This window comes from Oncorhynchus nerka, linkage group LG22 (genome assembly GCF_034236695.1).
Source record: "Oncorhynchus nerka isolate Pitt River linkage group LG22, Oner_Uvic_2.0, whole genome shotgun sequence".
Taxonomy (NCBI): Eukaryota; Metazoa; Chordata; class Actinopteri; order Salmoniformes; family Salmonidae; genus Oncorhynchus; species Oncorhynchus nerka.
The window spans coordinates 5,913,341-5,922,471 of NC_088417.1; positions in this window are offsets into that span (position 1 = coordinate 5,913,341).

Here is a 9,131-nt window from a genome sequence, read left to right on the forward strand (position 1 = left end):
CCTCTCTGTTCCCAGGTGATTCTGCTGGGCTAGAGTACTGTTGTCAGCTATCCTCTCTGTCCCCAGGTGAGTCTGCTAGAGTGCTGTTGTCAGCTATCCTCTCTGTTCCCAGGTGATTCTGCTAGAGTATTGTTGTCAGCTATCCTCTCTGTGCCCAGGTGAGTCTGCTAGAGTATTGTTGTCAGCTATCCTCTCTGTTCCCAGGTGAATCTGCTGGGCTAGAGTATTGTTGTCAGCTATCCTCTCTGTCCCCAGGTGAGTCTGCTGGGCTAGAGTGCTGTTGTCCGGTATCCTCTCTGTCCCCAGGTGAGTCTGCTAGAGTATTGTTGTCAGCTATCCTCTCTGTCCCCAAGTGAGTCTGCTAGAGTACTGTTGTCAGCTATCCTCTCTGTTCCCAGGTGAGTCTGCTAGAGTGCTGTTGTCAGCTATCCTCTCTGTTCCCAGGTGAATCTGCTGGGCTAGAGTACTGTTGTCAGCTATCCTCTCTGTCCCCAGGTGAATCTGCTGGGCTAGAGTGCTGTTGTCCGGTATCCTCTCTGTTCCCAGGTGAGTCTGCTGGGCTAGAGTACTGTTGTCAGCTATCCTCTCTGTCCCCAGGTGAGTCTGCTGGGTAGAGTACTGTTGTCAGCTATCCTCTCTGTTCCCAGGTGAGTCTGCTGGGCTAGAGTACTGTTGTCAGCTATCCTCTCTGTTCCCAGGTGAGTCTGCTGGGCTAGAGTACTGTTGTCAGCTATCCTCTCTGTCCCCTGGTGAGTCTGCTGGGCTAGAGTACTGTTGTCAGCTATCCTCTCTGTCCCCAGGTGAATCTGCTGGGCTAGAGTGCTGTTGTCAGCTATCCGTAGACTTCCAATGGCCACGTTTTGTGGATTACCAAATGCAATAACGTTTTTGTATAAAACAACTAATTAACCTGTTAGTCCTATAGGGGCAGTATTTCATTTTTGGATAAAAAGACGTGCCCGTTTTAAGCGCAATATTTTGTCACGAAAAGATGCTCGAATATGCTTGGAATTGATAGCTTTGGAAAGAAGAGAGTCTTACATTTCCAGAAATGCAAAGATTTTCACTGTGAGTCCCTTAGAACAAATGTTTCGGGCAAAACCAAGATGTATGACCGACCAGGAAATGCACAGGATTTCTGAGGCTACGTTTTCCATGATCGCCTTATATGGCTGTGAATGCGACAGGAATGAACGGACTCTTTCTCTTGTTTCCCCAAGGTCTCTGCAGCATTGTGACGTATTTGTAGGCATATCATTGGAAGATTGACCATAAGAGACTACATTTACCAGGTGTCCCGCTAGGTGTCTGCGTGGCAATTGGTTGCAAAAAGTCAGGTCCCGGTATTTTTCCATTCAAATCTCAGAACAAACCAGGCTACAAGGACGGTGTTTTCAATGGAGAGAAATATGACAAACCACCTTCAGGATTGATTCAAACAACGTTTTCCATGTTTCAGTCGATATTCTGGAGTTAATTCGGAAAAAAGTTAGTCATGTAGGTGACTGAATTTTCGGTTAGTTTCGGTAGCCATATGCATAGTAACAAAAGGGAACGATGTGTCCTACACAAGAATCTTTCAGGAAAAACTGGACATCTGCTATGTAACTGAGAGTCTCCTCATTGAAACATCTGAAGTTCTTCAAAGGTAAATTATTTTATTTGATTCCTTGGCTGGTTTTTGTGAATATGTTGCGTGCTAAATGCTAATGCTAACGCTAAGCTAGCTATCACCACTCTTACACAAATTAGTGATTTTCTCTGGTTCTAAAGCATATTTTGAAAATCTGAGACGACAGGATTGTTAAGAAAAGGATAAGCTTGAGAACAGGCATATTTATTTCGTTTCATTTGCGATTTTTAAAAATCGCTAACGTTGCGTTATGCTAATGAGCTTGAGGCTGTAGTAACGATACCGCATGCGGGATGGGGCGGACTAAGAGGTTAAAAACAATAACTTTTTTCAGAACATTTTTGTCATGTTGGTCTTCAAATGTTTTACGAACTTCTGTGCTAACTTAAACATCCAGACAAACGTACACATAGAGATTTATAAGGGATAAAATAAAATAAAATGTCTCACGTCCAGAGTGAATATATTTACATTAATGTAATATCATACAGATGTCTACAAGATTAAAGAATGTTGACAGAATGGCTGTGAGACATGTTGACAGAATGGCTGTGAGACATGAATGGCTGTGAGACATGTTGACAGAATGGCTGTGAGACATGTTGACAGAATGGCTGTGAGACATGTTGACAGAATGGCTGTGAGACACGTTGACAGAATGGCTGTGAGACATGTTGACAGAATGGCTGTGAGACATGTTGACAGAATGGCTGTGAGACACGTTGACAGAATGGCTGTGAGACATGTTGACAGAATGGCTGTGAGACACGTTGACAGAATGGCTGTGAGACATGTTGACAGAATGGCTGTGAGACATGTTGACAGAATGGCTGTGAGACATGTTGACAGAATGGCTGTGAGACATGTTGACAGAATGGCTGTGAGACATGAATGGCTGTGAGACATGTTGACAGAATGGCTGTGAGACTCGTTGACAGAATGGCTGTGAGACATGTTGACAGAATGGCTGTGAGACATGTTGACAGAATGGCTGTGAGACATGTTGACAGAATGGCTGTGAGACATGTTGACAGAATGGCTGTGAGACATGTTGACAGAATGGCTGTGAGACATGTTGACAGAATGGCTGTGAGACATGTTGACAGAATGGCTGTGAGACATGAATGGCTGTGAGACATGTTGACAGAATGGCTGTGAGACATGTTGACAGAATGGCTGTGAGACATGAATGGCTGTGAGACATGTTGACAGAATGGCTGTGAGACTCGTTGACAGAATGGCTGTGAGACATGTTGACAGAATGGCTGTGAGACTCGTTGACAGAATGGCTGTGAGACATGTTGACAGAATGGCTGTGAGACATGAATGGCTGTGAGACATGTTGACAGAATGGCTGTGAGACATGTTGACAGAATGGCTGTGAGACATGTTGACAGAATGGCTGTGAGACATGTTGACAGAATGGCTGTGAGACATGAATGGCTGTGAGACATGTTGACAGAATGGCTGTGAGACTCGTTGACAGAATGGCTGTGAGACATGTTGACAGAATGGCTGTGAGACTCGTTGACAGAATGGCTGTGAGACATGTTGACAGAATGGCTGAGAGACATGTTGACAGAATGGCTGTGAGACATGTTGACAGAATGGCTGTGAGACATGTTGACAGAATGGCTGTGAGACATGTTGACAGAATGGCTGTGAGACATGTTGACAGAATGGCTGTGAGACACGTTGACAGAACGGCTGTGAGACACATTGACAGAATGGCTGTGAGACATGTTGACAGAGTGCCTGTGAGACACGTTGACAGAATGGCTGTGAGACATGTTGACAGAATGGCTGTGAGACATGTTGACAGAATGGCTGTGAGACATGTTGACAGAATGGCTGTGAGACATGTTGACAGAATGGCTGTGAGACACGTTGACAGAATGGCTGTGAGACATGTTGACAGAATGGCTGTGAGACATGTTGACAGAATGGCTGTGAGACATGTTGACAGAATGGCTGTGAGACACGTTGACAGAATGGCTGTGAGACATGTTGACAGAATGGCTGTGAGACATGTTGACAGAGTGGCTGTGAGACACGTTGACAGAATGGCTGTGAGACATGATGACAGAATGGCTGTGAGACATGTTGACAGAATGGCTGTGAGACATGTTGACAGAATGGCTGTGAGACTCGTTGACAGAATGGCTGTGAGACACGTTGACAGAATGGCTGTGAGACATGTTGACAGAATGGCTGTGAGACACGTTGACAGAATGGCTGTGAGACATGTTGACAGAATGGCTGTGAGACATCTTGACAGAATGGCTGTGAGACATGTTGACAGAATGGCTGTGAGATATGTTGACAGAATGGCTCTGAGACATGTTGACAAAATGGCTGTGAGACATGTTGACAGAATGGCTGTGAGACATGTTGACAGATGGCTTTGAGACATGTTGACAGAATGGCTCTGAGACATGTTGACAAAATGGCTGTGAGACATGTTGACAGAATGGCTGTGAGACATCTTGACAGAATGGCTGTGAGACATGTTGACAGAATGGCTGTGAGACATGTTGACAGAATGGCTCTGAGACATGTTGACAAAATGGCTGTGAGACATGTTGACAGAATGGCTGTGAGACATGTTGACAGAATGGCTTTGAGACATCTTGACAGAGTGGCTGTGAGACACATTGACAGAATGGCTGTGAGCCATGTTGACAGAATGGCTGTGAGACATGTTGACAGAATGGCTGTGAGACACATTGACAGAATGGCTGTGAGCCATGTTGACAGATTGGCTCTGAGACATGTTGACAGAATGGCTGTGAGACATGAATGGCTGTGAGACATGTTGACAGAATGGCTGTGAGACATGTTGACAGAATGGCTGTGAGACTCGTTGACAGAATGGCTGTGAGACACGTTGACAGAATGGCTGTGAGACATGTTGACAGAATGGCTGTGAGACTCGTTGACAGAATGGCTGTGAGACATGTTGACAGAATGGCTGTGAGACATGTTGACAGAATGGCTGTGAGACATGTTGACAGAATGGCTGTGAGACATGTTGACAGAATGGCTGTGAGACATGTTGACAGAATGGCTGTGAGACATGTTGACAGAATGGCTGTGAGACATGTTGACAGAATGGCTGTGAGACATGAATGGCTGTGAGACATGTTGACAGAATGGCTGTGAGACTCGTTGACAGAATGGCTGTGAGACATGTTGACAGAATGGCTGTGAGACTCGTTGACAGAATGGCTGTGAGACATGTTGACAGAATGGCTGTGAGACATGTTGACAGAATGGCTGTGAGACATGTTGACAGAATGGCTGTGAGACATGTTGACAGAATGGCTGTGAGACATGTTGACAGAATGGCTGTGAGACACGTTGACAGAATGGCTGTGAGACATGTTGACAGAATGGCTGTGAGACATGTTGACAGAATGGCTGTGAGACATGTTGACAGAATGGCTGTGAGACACGTTGACAGAATGGCTGTGAGACATGTTGACAGAATGGCTGTGAGACATGTTGACAGAATGGCTGTGAGACACGTTGACAGAATGGCTGTGAGACATGTTGACAGAATGGCTGTGAGACACGTTGACAGAATGGCTGTGAGACATGTTGACAGAATGGCTGTGAGACATGTTGACAGAATGGCTGTGAGACATGAATGGCTGTGAGACATGTTGACAGAATGGCTGTGAGACATGTTGACAGAATGGCTGTGAGACATGTTGACAGAATGGCTGTGAGACATGTTGACAGAATGGCTGTGAGACATGAATGGCTGTGAGACATGTTGACAGAATGGCTGTGAGACATGTTGACAGAATGGCTGTGAGACACGTTGACAGAATGGCTGTGAGACATGTTGACAGAATGGCTGTGAGACATGTTGACAGAATGGCTGTGAGACATGTTGACAGAATGGCTGTGAGACACGTTGACAGAATGGCTGTGAGACATGTTGACAGAATGGCTGTGAGACATGTTGACAGAATGGCTGTGAGACATGTTGACAGAATGGCTGTGAGACATGTTGACAGAATGGCTGTGAGACACGTTGACAGAATGGCTGTGAGACATGTTGACAGAATGGCTGTGAGACATGTTGACAGAATGGCTGTGAGACATGTTGACAGAATGGCTGTGAGACATGTTGACAGAATGGCTGTGAGACATGAATGGCTGTGAGACATGTTGACAGAATGGCTGTGAGACTCGTTGACAGAATGGCTGTGAGACATGTTGACAGAATGGCTGTGAGACTCGTTGACAGAATGGCTGTGAGACATGTTGACAGAATGGCTGTGAGACATGAATGGCTGTGAGACATGTTGACAGAATGGCTGTGAGACATGTTGACAGATTGGCTGTGGTACATGTTGACAGAATGGCTGTGAGACATGTTGACAGAATGGCTGTGAGACATGTTGACAGAATGGCTGTGAGACACGTTGACAGAACGGCTGTGAGACACATTGACAGAATGGCTGTGAGACATGTTGACAGAGTGGCTGTGAGACACGTTGACAGAATGGCTGTGAGACATGTTGACAGAATGGCTGTGAGACATGTTGACAGAATGGCTGTGAGACATGTTGACAGAATGGCTGTGAGACATGTTGACAGAATGGCTGTGAGACACGTTGACAGAATGGCTGTGAGACATGTTGACAGAATGGCTGTGAGACATGTTGACAGAATGGCTGTGAGACATGTTGACAGAATGGCTGTGAGACACGTTGACAGAATGGCTGTGAGACATGTTGACAGAATGGCTGTGAGACATGTTGACAGAGTGGCTGTGAGACACGTTGACAGAATGGCTGTGAGACATGATGACAGAATGGCTGTGAGACATGTTGACAGAATGGCTGTGAGACATGTTGACAGAATGGCTGTGAGACTCGTTGACAGAATGGCTGTGAGACACGTTGACAGAATGGCTGTGAGACATGTTGACAGAATGGCTGTGAGACACGTTGACAGAATGGCTGTGAGACATGTTGACAGAATGGCTGTGAGACATCTTGACAGAATGGCTGTGAGACATGTTGACAGAATGGCTGTGAGATATGTTGACAGAATGGCTCTGAGACATGTTGACAAAATGGCTGTGAGACATGTTGACAGAATGGCTGTGAGACATGTTGACAGAATGGCTTTGAGACATGTTGACAGAATGGCTCTGAGACATGTTGACAAAATGGCTGTGAGACATGTTGACAGAATGGCTGTGAGACATCTTGACAGAATGGCTGTGAGACATGTTGACAGAATGGCTGTGAGACATGTTGACATAATGGCTCTGAGACATGTTGACAAAATGGCTGTGAGACATGTTGACAGAATGGCTGTGAGACATGTTGACAGAATGGCTTTGAGACATGTTGACAAAATGGCTGTGAGACACGTTGACAGAATGGCTGTGAGACATGTTGACAGAATGGCTGTGAGACATCTTGACAGAATGGCTGTGAGACATGTTGACAGAATGGCTGTGAGACATGTTGACAGAATGGCTGTGAGACATGTTGACAAAATGGCTGTGAGACATGTTGACAGAATGGCTGTGAGACATGTTGACAGAATGGCTTTGAGACATGTTGACAGAGTGGCTGTGAGACACATTGACAGAATGGCTGTGAGCCATGTTGACAGATTGGCTCTGAGACATGTTGACAGAATGGCTGTGAGACATGTTGACAGAATGGCTGTGAGACATGAATGGCTGTGAGACATGTTGACAGAATGGCTGTGAGACATGTTGACAGAATGGCTGTGAGACTCGTTGACAGAATGGCTGTGAGACACGTTGACAGAATGGCTGTGAGACATGTTGACAGAATGGCTGTGAGACATGAATGGCTGTGAGACATGTTGACAGAATGGCTGTGAGACATGTTGACAGAATGGCTGTGAGACATGAATGGCTGTGAGACATGTTGACAGAATGGCTGTGAGACATGTTGACAGAATGGCTGTGAGACATGTTGACAGAATGGCTGTGAGACATGTTGACAGAATGGCTGTGAGACATGTTGACAGAATGGCTGTGAGACATGTTGACAGAATGGCTGTGGTACATGTTGACAGAATAGCTGTGAGAAATGTTGACAGAATGGCTGTGAGACATGTTGACAGAATGGCTGTGAGACACGTTGACAGAATGGCTGTGAGACACGTTGACAGAATGGCTGTGAGACATGTTGACAGAGTGGCTGTGAGACACATTGACAGAATGGCTGTGAGACATGTTGACAGAATGGCTGTGAGACATGTTGACAGAATGGCTGTGAGACATGTTGACAGAATGGCTGTGAGACTCGTTGACAGAATGGCTGTGAGACACGTTGACAGAATGGCTGTGAGACATGTTGACAGAATGGCTGTGAGACGCGTTGACAGAATGGCTGTGAGACATGTTGACAGAATGGCTGTGAGACATCTTGACAGAATGGCTGTGAGACATGTTGACAGAATGGCTGTGAGACATGTTGACAGAATGGCTGTGAGACATGTTGACAAAATGGCTGTGAGACATGTTGACAGAATGGCTGTGAGACATGTTGACAGAATGGCTTTGAGACATGTTGACAGAGTGGCTGTGAGACACATTGACAGAATGGCTGTGAGCCATGTTGACAGATTGGCTCTGAGACATGTTGACAGAATGGCTGTGAGACATGTTGACAGAATGGCTGTGAGACATGAATGGCTGTGAGACATGTTGACAGAATGGCTGTGAGACATGTTGACAGAATGGCTGTGAGACTCGTTGACAGAATGGCTGTGAGACACGTTGACAGAATGGCTGTGAGACATGTTGACAGAATGGCTGTGAGACTCGTTGACAGAATGGCTGTGAGACATGTTGACAGAATGGCTGTGAGACATGTTGACAGAATGGCTGTGAGACATGAATGGCTGTGAGACATGTTGACAGAATGGCTGTGAGACATGTTGACAGAATGGCTGTGAGACATGTTGACAGAATGGCTGTGAGACATGTTGACAGAATGGCTGTGAGACATGTTGACAGAATGGCTGTGGTACATGTTGACAGAATAGCTGTGAGAAATGTTGACAGAATGGCTGTGAGACATGTTGACAGAATGGCTGTGAGACACGTTGACAGAATGGCTGTGAGACACGTTGACAGAATGGCTGTGAGACATGTTGACAGAGTGGCTGTGAGACACATTGACAGAATGGCTGTGAGACATGTTGACAGAATGGCTGTGAGACATGTTGACAGAATGGCTGTGAGACATGTTGACAGAATGGCTGTGAGACTCGTTGACAGAATGGCTGTGAGACACGTTGACAGAATGGCTGTGAGACATATTGACAGAATGGCTGTGAGACACGTTGACAGAATGGCTGTGAGACATGTTGACAGAATGGCTGTGAGACATCTTGACAGAATGGCTGTGAGACATGTTGACAGAATGGCTGTGAGACATGTTGACAGAATGGCTGTGAGACATGTTGACAAAATGGCTGTGAGACATGT